The sequence below is a fragment of the Arachis hypogaea genome, chromosome 17 (assembly GCF_003086295.3).
Source record: "Arachis hypogaea cultivar Tifrunner chromosome 17, arahy.Tifrunner.gnm2.J5K5, whole genome shotgun sequence".
Lineage (NCBI taxonomy): Eukaryota > Viridiplantae > Streptophyta > Magnoliopsida > Fabales > Fabaceae > Arachis > Arachis hypogaea.
This window is the reverse complement of record NC_092052.1, coordinates 4,750,821-4,763,518: the sequence shown is the minus strand read 5'-3', so window position 1 is coordinate 4,763,518 and position 12,698 is coordinate 4,750,821.

The window sequence follows — 12,698 nt, the reverse complement described above, 5'->3', positions numbered from 1 at the left end:
AATTTGATATGACCCAGACCCGACCCGAAATATATATCGGGCCTATTTGTTAGACCCGAACCCGACCCTAGACCCGATAAAACCTATACACTTTCGGGCCACGATTATACCGGGTAAAAATCGGGCCGTTAACATTATATTACCTTGATACCTTCTTGTAAGTTAGCATATAAAAATATCCAAATTTCCAAGACTCCAATCATTATTTGACATAGTAAAATTCACTTAGAAAAATATAATAAGAACCAACTCTTCTCTAAAATTAAAGCATAACGATAATCAATACTAATATTGCCTAATAACACCAAATATTTAAATCAATACAAATAACACAAAATTATACATTAGTCTAAAGTCTTATGCATTTTAAACATAAAATATTAACTTATAGTCTTATATATAATGACTAATAACACAAAATATTAAGATTTACAACACTTAAATTTCACATAATAATAGCCATCATCCATCACTAATAACACAAAATATTAATTATGTATGATGACTGGGCCACCGGGCCGATTTCGGGTGACCCGAACTATGGCCCAGATCCGACCCGAAATAATAACCGGGTCTATTTTTGAAACCCATACCCGACTCTAGACCCGATGAAATCACACCAAATTAACCCCTAAAGTGTTCGGGACCGGACCGGGTCTTCTGGCCGAGCCGGGCCATGCACACCCCTAACTGGGACGGTGCGCGCCGTTTCGCGTGGGTGCACGCGCAGGGAGAAAAAGGTTGAAGGGTTGAAGCGACGTGTCGTTTTGTAGTTTTGGTTAAATTTTTTATAGGGTTGAAAACGACACAGGACGTGACTGTGTTTGGTTTGCCTTGGGTTTTGGTCGGTTGAAACTTGAAAAGGAATAAGCGAATATGATATGAGGATAACTGGATAAGTAATACTTTTCCATAATTATATCAATGGAAAATGATATTTATAGTTATACTATTAGAATTAGGAAATAATTAATAACGGGTGAAAACTCAGGTGCAGTCGACTTCATGTGAAATTGATAGTTGAGAGCCGTTAGATGAAAATTTAGTCAAATCAATCAAATTATCTAACTGAGAAGTCGACTAAATTTTCATTTAACGGCTCTCAGCTATCAACGTGAAGTCGACTGCACTTGAGTTTCCACCTTAATAACTCTTGAATTTGTAAACAAAGTTTAATCTATTAAAAAATAAATGACAATTTATATAAATAAATCAATTGAATTTTAAATTTATACAATTATAATTTGTTATAACAGGTTATATTTTTGTTCTATTTTAATTTTATGTGGTTTATAATTTACACGTAATCTGCTACAAGTAGTGTGATTACGCTGAAATTCATGCCATGCAGAAACTGCTAGAAGGTGTCGCGGTTTCTGAAGAATCTGGACCATGTATAAACCACTTCAAGTAGCGGTAATTCGTTACACTCTGTAGCGAAATATGTATGCGTGGGTTCTCTATATGTATATATCAGTAGAAGGCAATTATGAAAAAGTAGAGTGTCATTTTCATAATGGATAGTGAGGAGAATTTCCTAACTCTAGTGTATTGCTCTTGAAAAATTTCAAAAAAGCAAAAGGTACGGTGTTAATTCTTTTGATAGGGAACTATTGAGTGTCTTTATTTGGCTATCGAATACCTTATCAGAGTTAAAAATCAGTATATTACAAAATTTTGGGGTGTGTGGGATCAAGTGGGTAAAGAAGTTGTGTTTACAAGATCCCTATAACTATTGTGTCAACTGGTGTAAAGTATGATACATTTGTGATAGGATCCGACGAAGAAATGTAGGTTTTGTTTCACTGTCGGCGAAGTTTTTCGGAAGTGAGAATACATGAGTTGTATGCCAAGTTGGAAGATAGTGTCGACAGTTATAGGACATCAACTCCAAATCCTCAATCGACTGCGTTAGGGGTGCTTATATATCGATGCCTGTGGTTGCACCTGCTTGTCTGTTAGTTGAACCTCCATCTATTGCAGTTGGGATGGCTAGTTCACCTCGTATGATTCCTGATTTTGCAAGTGAGAGTGAACCAGGTCGAGTTGAAAATGCGATGCAAGAGGATGATTCGTTGAGGTCGACCACGAACTGTGCCTGGTAGCCCGAAATCTAAGCCTGAACCTCCGCCATCTGGAGCTAGTAGCCCGAAATCTGAATTCGGACTTCCGGCATCTGGAGTTGGTACTCCTCTATTTGAGCCTGGACCTCCGGCATCTGCGGCTAGTACTCCGGTACTTGTGCATGATCCCGCTTGAATATGATTTTTCCAAATTTTTCAAATTCTCTCCCAACCTCATCCTCTCTATCTCAAGCCACATTTTTCTTTCTTAAACCAAATGTTCCTCTCTCTACCAAATGAAGAAACCGCTGCTGGCTATCACAATTTTATAGCCAAGCTACACGTAAACCGCGACATCCTCTAGTGAATTAGGGTAGCTATTTTTTCTTCGTAAACCGCTGGACCCTATAGTAGTTTATGCATTGTAGAATTTCTTTAGAAACTGCAACACCCTCTAGGAGTTTCTACATGTCACGAATTTTAATGTAATCTGTGCTACCCTATAGCGAATTACGTGCAAATTTTAAAATGTTATAGCCTGCAGCAATTTACATAGAAATAATTCAGAACAAAGTTGTAACCTGTTTCAAAAAGTTACAATTGCGTAAATTTGAAACCAATTTGATTTATTTATGTAACTTGCCCAAAAAGAAAGGGTAAAATACTATTTTGATGCTCAACATTTGGGGTAACTTTTAATTTGGTCTCTAACGTTTCAAATGTCCTATTTCAATCCCAAAACTTTTAAACACATTCAATGTAGTCCTACCATTAAATTTGACAATAATAATTAACAGAATGAGTGACGTGGACGTTAATAACGTTACTAGTTAAGTCATATCTTCTTCTTCCATGTGTTAGAAAAACATAATCAAAACTTTCTTGTAATACTTCTCCTCAATTTCTTTTTTGTACAAAATTCTAAATCCTAACAATCAATCGTCAGCGTTTCAAAATCAAAGGAAAAATTTTTATATTAGTGATTATTGGTGAATTGATTTTATTTACACACTGAAATTGAATGTTATTGTTGGCTCTTTAATACACGAATTGTTTGTATCAAATTTAATGGTGGGACAAAATTAAACCTGTTTAAAATTTTTTTTGGGATTAAAATAGGACGTTCAAAAGGTTTTTGGACTGAAATAGGATGTTATGAAACGTTAGATGTTAGGTACCAGACAAATGATATAGCAAAATATAGAGATGAAAAATTAGATATTTGTAAAAATACAAAAACAACTGAATAACTTTCTTTGAGAATTACAACTTCTCTCTATCATAAGGAGATTACCATAACACACTCTCTTGACAAAAGGAGAATACACCTCTCTTTATATATAGGAGAAAATCTCTCAAAGAAATAAAACTCTCTATGTAACTCAATGTTACTATTGTTTTTGTTGGATGACTTGATTGAAATGAATTAAGGAAAAACTCAATTTATAGGTGAGTCTCTTTAATATGAACTATCCGTCAATTAGAGATATATAATTCTTTTCTTTTTTAATCATTAAAATTCTAAGGTTATAAATTAGGATTGTTTATTACCTTTTATTTTATTTAGTTATTATTTATTTATTTTATAAAATTAGCTTTACTAATTTTTACATTAGGAGTCAAATTAGGATTCGACCAAACATTGTGAACCAAAATGATATTTTACCCAAAAATAAATTTTTCTCAAAATCCTTTATAATTAGGTTGGTAAATTCACTCTAGCTAAAATGTGTATAATATTATGGATATTCAAATCTAAACCGATACAAATTAAATTACTTATTTAATCTAATTAAAACTAAAAATTTATTAAAATTATACTAATTTAAATTTTATTAGATTCTATTTTTGACAAACTGTATAAATTTTGTTATATATTTTTATCTTATTATTATTTAATAAATATTTTATGCTCAAAATGAGATTTATTTATTTATTTTAATTAATTTATAATTTTATTTTTATTGTTATATTATTATTAATTTTTAAAATATTATTAAAATTTGTTATTTTATTATTAATTATTTAAAATTTAACATTAAAATTTGTTATGTATATTTAATTTTTTTAACTTATAAAATTATAAATCCAATCTAATTCAAACGGTTTAAAATTTGATCGGATAAAATCGAATTGTGTACAAATTTATCAGATGAGTTTTTTTACTCAAATCCAATCAACCTAATGCTTTTACTTGATTGAATAATCCTTGAAGTTTGATCCAAGATTCTGGGATCATATCAGTCCTCAGTTCTCACCTAGCTTATACCATTATCGTCGTGATAAATTCTAAGTCTAATTACTTTTTGGTATTTGATTTGGCACCAAATTACCAAATTTAGGGAGCAATTTTACACACTGATTTTGGAGATTTATGTGTCCGTAAGCTTAGAAGAATTGCGTGAGAATAACTTGGAAGTAATTCCTTTTTCGGTAATAATATTTGATAACAAACAAAATTAATTAAAAATAATTAAAATTTATCTTATTTAATATTATTAATTATTATAATAATTAATGAATATTAAATAAGATAAATTTTAATTTTTTTTTATCTCTTTAATATTATTACTTAAAATTATCAGTAAAATACAGTTAACTAATAATAATTTAATAAATAATGTCAACTAATGGATGAATTAATTTTATCGGAATAAATTATTATTTTTATTTATAAAAAATAAAAGCACAGAGAAAATTATTCAATGAAAAATTAAAATAAATTTTATTCATTTTTAAAAAATGTTGAATAAAAGTATTTAAAAATTAAATTTGTCTTGACTCGATTCAAAAAATTAGGTTAAATTCTCAATAGTAGTTATTCTCAAATTTCTTAAAATTTAAAGGACAAATTACCTATTGTGAATTTGTGATGTTATATGATTCAATTTTTGTATTAATTTAATTTATCAGTTTAATTCACTCAAATCATACCAAAATAAATAAATTTAGGTTGGTTGAACGATTAGCTTCCTTATTTATCAAATAACTATTAAAAATTTAAATTTCACTTTATATATATATAATAATTCATTAACTTACGATAAATCTATAAACAAAGTTTCAATCCACAACGAATTTAGTGCTTATCAATCTGAGAGATACAATAAAAAGTTAAAAACTAAAAATATCACACTAAAACAACACCCTAAAGATAAGGTAACTTTTTATTATTAATTTGCATAGTTAGTACATTGAACTCTAGATATATACTACAGATGTTCGCAGTGCAGTTTGAATCAGTTTTAAGTCAAAAAATAATCTAATCCAAACACTTATATTACTTCCATGCAGTGCAGTTTGAATTTGATTATTTTTTTTAGAGAATCTGATCGAATCCAATCCAATTTCAAACGATTTAGATTAGGATTGGATTTGCGATTTTGTAAATTAAAAAAAATTAAATATACATAACAAGTTTCAACATCAATTTTAAATAACCAACAATGATATAACAAGTTTTAACAATATCTGAAAAACCAATAATAACATAACACAGAAATAAAATTAGAATAAAACTTTATAACCAAGCAAAATACTTAATCAAGTCCAATCAAGTTGTTATAACCGTTTTTCACATCACGCGCTTCTTATCCTCCTCCTTATCCTTCGCGTTCGTCCTCTTTTTTCTTTGCATCCTTTCTTCTCTTTCCACTGATGTTGTTACTTCTTCTTTTTTCTTCGTCTTTTTCTTTCATTATCGTCATCTTTTTTTTCTTGTTCAACTCCTCCCTCTTGTTTTACCTTTTCATGATTCTTTTTGTTTTATTCTATTAATAAGAATAAAAAAATTAAATAAAGAAGAAGAATAAACACATAATACTGCAAAATCACTAGGAAGAAGAGGAGAAAAAGAAAAAAAAACGCAACAACAATAGCAACAGTAAAAGAATGACGATGAGGAGAAAATAATGAAGAAGAAGAATAAATGCGAATAAGAAGGAGAATTAATGCAAAGAAGAAAAAGAAGAAGGAAGATGAGTAAGAGGGGGAGGAGGAGAAACGTAGAAACATTTATGTTAGTGGGATAGTTGGACTGTGTATTCACATTCTCACTAATGAAATTGATTTTTGTTGGGTTTGAACCAATTTAATTAGGGTTACTTAAAATAAATAAATAATATAAAAATGTATAACAAATTAAATATATTATAAGTAAAATTATAAATATAATAATAAAATAATAATATTTAGTATATTCTGTAAATTGAATTGGATTAGATCGATTTTGAGGAACAAATATAAAATTCGATCTAATTTATACAGTTTGTCAAAAATAAAATTCAATCAAATTTAAATTAATGTAATTTTAATTAAAATTGAATTTAAATAAACGACTTAATTTGGATAGTTTGGATTTAAACCTCCCTGGAAACACCATTATAAGCTACATTGCTCTTTCACTTTGCCGTTTAAAGAGCATAAAAAGGAGTGTGCTAATACTTTGGACTAGGACTACACATTAAAAAAAGGGGGAAAAGTGAACTTGACTTTTAAAGTTTAAGGGTTAATGTTGTAAATAATTATTTTAATTTTAAAATATTATGAATGAATTCATTTAATTTTTCCAACATACTAGCATAAATCAAGTTATTTTAATTATGTGGGTATATAAGTATTGGTAGTGACAGTGGCATATGTAGTGGTAAGAGTGATGAAGATAACGATGACTAGGTTTTAACACAATTTGATGTGAACTATATTGTTTAGTTATACCTAATTTTGTCATGTAAGGATATAACATTATGACTGATGCTATTAACAAAATGTTGGTGAATAGACTAATTTATTCATATTTATATTATTCAAGAGACACTAGGAACAGATACTAACATAAATACAAAATATATGAATATATTAATTTTAGTTTTCTTATAAGATACAGAACATATATATATATATATAATATTTTAAGTATCTTAATTTTTAATTATATAAAATAGTTAAAATAATTTTTATTTTAATAAATAATTATATTATTTTTAAAACTCATTCTAATAAGTTAAAAATAAAAGTAGATACACTAATATTAATAGTATTTAAGTGTGTTTAAATGTGTTTAGAAAAGTATTTTTTATCTTTTATTAAAATATAATTAAACAACATATTATATTAAGATTAAATGAGTCTCATATTTAAAATATATTCAATACGATGATATAATTATTCTGCAAAATGTCTATATTTTATAGTTTAAAACTATATTGATTTAGGGTAAAATCGAATGGAGGCAGATATTACACAATTCTATAAAAAAAATGTTACAAGGATATACCAGAAGGATAATTTTATGTAAATCGAATGAGCCTCATTCGAATTACACAATCTAAGAGTAATTCGAATCAGTCAAATTCGAATTACAAGTGATTAACATAAATCGAATTGGACCAATTCGAATTACACACACGTGAGCTACACTAATTCAAATTAGCTAAATTCGAATTAGTCTATAGTTTGTTGCACATGGTAATTCGAAACAGGCTGTGTCGATTTACCCACGGTATAGGCAGTCCAAGGTGATTCGAATTGCATTCATTCGAATTACTAAAGCTTCCCTTATAAATAGAGTTCGAATTGAGCTCATTCGAACTACAATTCCAAACCCCTGCCCCCACCAAATCCTAGAGAAAACTCTTTCCCTACGACTCCAACAAAGCGTTCAACATCATATTTCGCTGATAGGGGATAACCGGGACTGACTTTATCATTTGGATGGAGTCGCCCATATAGCTGGTGTCATCAATGAAGAGGTTAATGCACACTTTTTCTTTTAAAATAGGATTTAATGTGTTACTTTTATATTTTTGTTTTTTGTTTCTTATAATGGTAGTCATCATTTACTGTTGTTAAGTTAGATATAGTGGTTTATTAATTTCTAGACGTTCGACGGATCAATTTCTAATTTGGATAATGATTCAAATAAGTAGAAGAATGAGTAGTAAAGATAATGGGGGGTGACACTTATGTAGAGTAAGATTTTTTTGTTAACATGAATAGTAGTCATTGAAGTAAATTATATAATGTTATACTATTTTTAAGAAAATATTTTTTTATTAGGCCAAGTTTGATGTATATATGATGTTATTTTCTATTTTAATGCGTAACATTATTTGGATGCGTACAAGTTGTTTTGTTTGGATTAAGATATGCATTAGTTGATGATGTTGTATAAATATGTTCCGAGATGAGAGACAATCTGATACGTTCTTTATGCAGCCCCACCGATGTATCACAAGCATGCGGCGACAAGATCGAAGGGTATGCGCCTGGACGAGAGGATCGTTCCGTACTTGCAGATGGCCGGTTTATACTATCTTGCGAGGCTGAACGAGACTTGGTTTAGGTTGGATGAGCCGCTGGTTAGTACATTCGTGGAGCGATGGCGTCCGGAGATGCACATGTTTTATATGCCGTTCGGGGAGTGCACGATTACACTGCAGGACGTGGCGTACCAGTTAGGGCTGCCAATCGATGGACATGATGTCAATGGTTGCTTGACAGATCTTCAGACGTACATCAAGGGTGGTCGCCCAACTTGGGTGTGATTCGAGGAGCTGCCGGGTGTATTGCCTCCAGCGAATTGCATCGACAAGTTTGTAGTGAAATACAGTTGGTTCCAGGAGACATTCAGAGAACTTCCTGATGGTGCCGATGAGGCCATCGTTAGGAGGTATGCCTAGGCCTATATCATGATGGTGTTGGGATTCAACTATTTGGTGACAAGTCCGGTACTTGCATTCACATTAGGTGGCTGCCATACGTAGCCAGGCTTGAGGACATGGGTGGGTATAGTTGGAGATCAGCTGCTCTCTCATGGTTATACCAGTGCTGTGCCACATGGCGAACAGACACGTGGTGAAGTTAGCAGAACCGTTACAGCTGCTTCAGTCATGGATCTTCTGGCAGTTTCCTGGATTCAAACCTGCTGGACATGATACGTTTGGCTGGCTTTGGCCTCGAGGTACTATTCTATTCAAATGCTTTATTGGTCATAATTATTTGGTGTTAGCTTCATTTATTGATAACCTAGGTTTGAGTTGCAAGTGGTCAGGTCACAACCCTACATCGAGCGAGAAGGGACCTCGAGTTGCGAGTTGGAGGCTCAGGATAAATCTCTTATATTAGCAACACTGTATATTTAACGATGATGTTTCATAACTATTTATATTCACAGTTCATTTGGATGTTGTATAGCTCTCATGACGTAGTTCAGGTAGTGCATCCGGAGATATTAGAGTCTTGGCATACGACGTTATGGAGGTCCATGACAACTTTGATATATTTTGCTGTCATAGAGTGGCACCAGATAGATCGGGTACTACCGCAGTTTGGTGGAGTACAGTCTCGACCCTGAGCCGCACTAAACATCGACTTCTTGATGTCGAAGGATGGCAGAGGCGTTGATCGGTGGTTCCCATACAGCTTGCAGTTATGACACCTCTATTGGGACAGCCGGGCAGATCATGTGATTCGGTTCGATGTTGTGCCAGACCCAGGTCCGTCGCATGAGATTCTGGATTGGTGGAGCCAGCATGGGAGGAGATTCCTGTCACCTGAGCTCTTCCTCGGTGACTCCAGGATTGTTCCTATTCTGTTGAGGCGACTCAGCGAGGTCCAAGTCGAGTTCCTGACATGGATCGGGTGGATGATGTTCCAGATAGGCGTCGAATTGAGCGGAGAGCACGTGTTGAAACATGTAGGAGCCAGCGTGAGTGGCTGTGGCTCGAGCATGCGATGGCGGGAGGTGAGGGCAGGGGTAAAGGTGGTGGACGAGGTAGGGGTCGTGCTGGACAGGCTGGGAGGGGTGGTCGTCAAGTTAGAGCTGGAGATAGGGGAGAGATGGACATGATGACGATGACAGTGTTGACGAGGATGGTGATGGTGGGGATCATGAAGGGGCTGACGGTGGAGATGATGGTGGGTATCATGGTGGAGGCGATGGTGGGATGGGGAGTGGACTTGGAGGAGGTGCGCATGACAGCGGTGGTAGAGGATCCCATGGCAGAGACTGACATAGTTTTAGCGTGGGTTACTCCAGGTCAGCTTCTATCGGACCTGTTGACCAGTAAGGGTCTTGATCCAGACTTTGGAGGGTCACACTTCCTGGACAAGATTAGCGTCATTATGCAGGAGGATGAGATAGCACGTTAGAGATCACATGCCACCGGTCCTCAGTCACACCTAGATATGGACCTGAACGAGCCTCCGTCAGTCCCGATTTAGGAACATTTTGCTTTGGGTGATACTCCTCCGTCCGCATACACAGTTGCCCCACAGGATGTTGCAGGACCGTCGAGGCCACCCCCACATTCTGAGGCAGGACCGTCGGTACCACTCCGACAGGCTGCACAGGAGGATGATGCAGACGGAGACGGAGAGGAGGACGAGGTGCCGCTTGCCCAGAGACGCCAGATGATCTGGCGCCCCTAACATTACTTCACAATGTCGCATCTGTTCCGATGATGCAATAGTATTTGGGTGTAGTATATGAGTTATGGACCGTAGTTGTTTTGACTTCGATTTGTATTTGCGTTACTTAGTTATTTGGACTTTGCGTTACTTAGTTGCTTTGACTGTGCGTGTTTAGTTGCTTTAACACTCCTAGTCGTACTTGACTTCATGTCATTATGAGTTTATATCGTTGCCACAATCATGGAGACCATGAGACATACTATCACATAAGTTTAGTAGTTAACATCAGACGAATGCTGGAAAAAAAAAACTTGTAGCATATAACATAACACAATAGTTGCAAATACATAGTCACTGTGAAATAAAAAAAAAGCGAACACTACAATAGAACACGTCGAACAGTACAATGCATAAACTCAATGAATGCACGCTAAACTAGCAAATGTTAACATACTTACGTGCAAATATGAATCTAATGCAAATAAGCTGACTAATGACTAGACATCGACTCAAGTACCCGTGGTGACACCGCCCTGTGGACACGTCTTACGTGTGTGACCTGGCTATCTGCACAGTCCACATCTCTTGGGTCTGTTCGGGTCGGCCTCATCCATGGTAGTCCGAATCCTGGTGGTCATGGGATGCCCTTCAGTTGCACACCTCTTGGATGGATCGGGTATGACTGTAGGTCCATCATACGGTGGCCAAAAACCCTTAGGGGCCATAGAGGTGAATCCCATTCGATACACGTTGAACACCGAGCTAAGGCGATACACCTGATGCACATACAGCTGCCAAGTGAGACGTGAATACACATAGCAAGCTAAGGCATGACAGCATGGATAATGAAGTGCCTGGAATTATCCGCAATCACATGTATGAGCCCTGAATGACACTCTGTAACTATCAAGTGAGAAAGACCCAGTAGGCGTGGTCTCGGCAACAGTGAACTCAGAATTATCTCTGTCATACAAAGTCACTATGAAACACCTTGATGTCTTCAGATTAGCCTCTATAGCCTTCACCAGATGTTGACTAAACTGCTGTCCAGTTCCCAGTTGGGCCTTTGCCTCTCTCCCCTTGCGAACAAATAGCTCGACCAACCTCTCGTACGTGGACTTCACCAGTGAACAAACAGGAAGGTTCCTCACGCCCTTCAGTATCAAATTCACACACTCGGAGATATTTGTCGTCATATGTCTGAATCTCCTACCCTCATCCCGATGTTGAGTCCACATCGCATATTCAATCCTGTTAGCCCAGTCACACATAGCAGGGTCTTCAGTTCGTAGAATATCAAACTAGTAATCAAATTCCATCTCAGTCTTGGCATATACCGCATTCACCAGAAGCCTCCGTGCATCCTTGCCCTTAAAGGTCAGGGCAAAATTTGTGGCCGGGAACCTCAAGTGCCACCTTGATACTGTTGTGCTGATCTGATATCACCAGAATACCCGACTACGGAGTCACGTGCTGGCGGAGGTGGGATAGAAAAATGACCACGACTCAGCATTCTCACCCTCTATAAGTGCAAATGCAATAGGCAGGATGTTGGAGTTTCTGTCTTGGGGAATCGCAATGAGCAACATACCCCCGTATTTTCCGTACAAGTGGGTCCCATCGATACTGACCAACAGCTTGCAATGCCGGAATGCCTCAATACATGATGGGAATGTCCAAAAAAGCCGGTGAAAAAAGGCTTGCAACTGGTCCACTTGCCCTTCCACTCACACAGGACTCGTCCTCAACACTGCAACACTACCAGGCATCGTCATCTGCACACCCAGGACCCATCGCGGTAACTCATTGTATGACTCATCCCAATCTCCGTAAATCTGTGCCACGGCCTTCTGCTTAGCTAACCAAACCCTCCTATAAGTCAGTCTAAAGCTGAAATATGCCTCTGCCGCATTCAGTAGTACCTTGATACACACGGTTACATCAGCTCTAACCATTGGTAGTATGAAGGCCGATATCACATGATAATCAAAACTCTTGTGATCGCTCGAGATCGACGTGGCCAGATAAGTATGTGGTCCATTGTACCGTTTTACCTCCTAAATACCTCTACGCTGGCGGAGACTGATCATAATCAACCATGTGCACCCGTTGCCAAATTCCTTACACTTCCCAAAGTACTTGCAATAATCAGACTCCACCACTTTGTACTGTACCCCGCGTTGGATGCTATAGGTTTTCACACTTAACACATCCTCTTCTTTG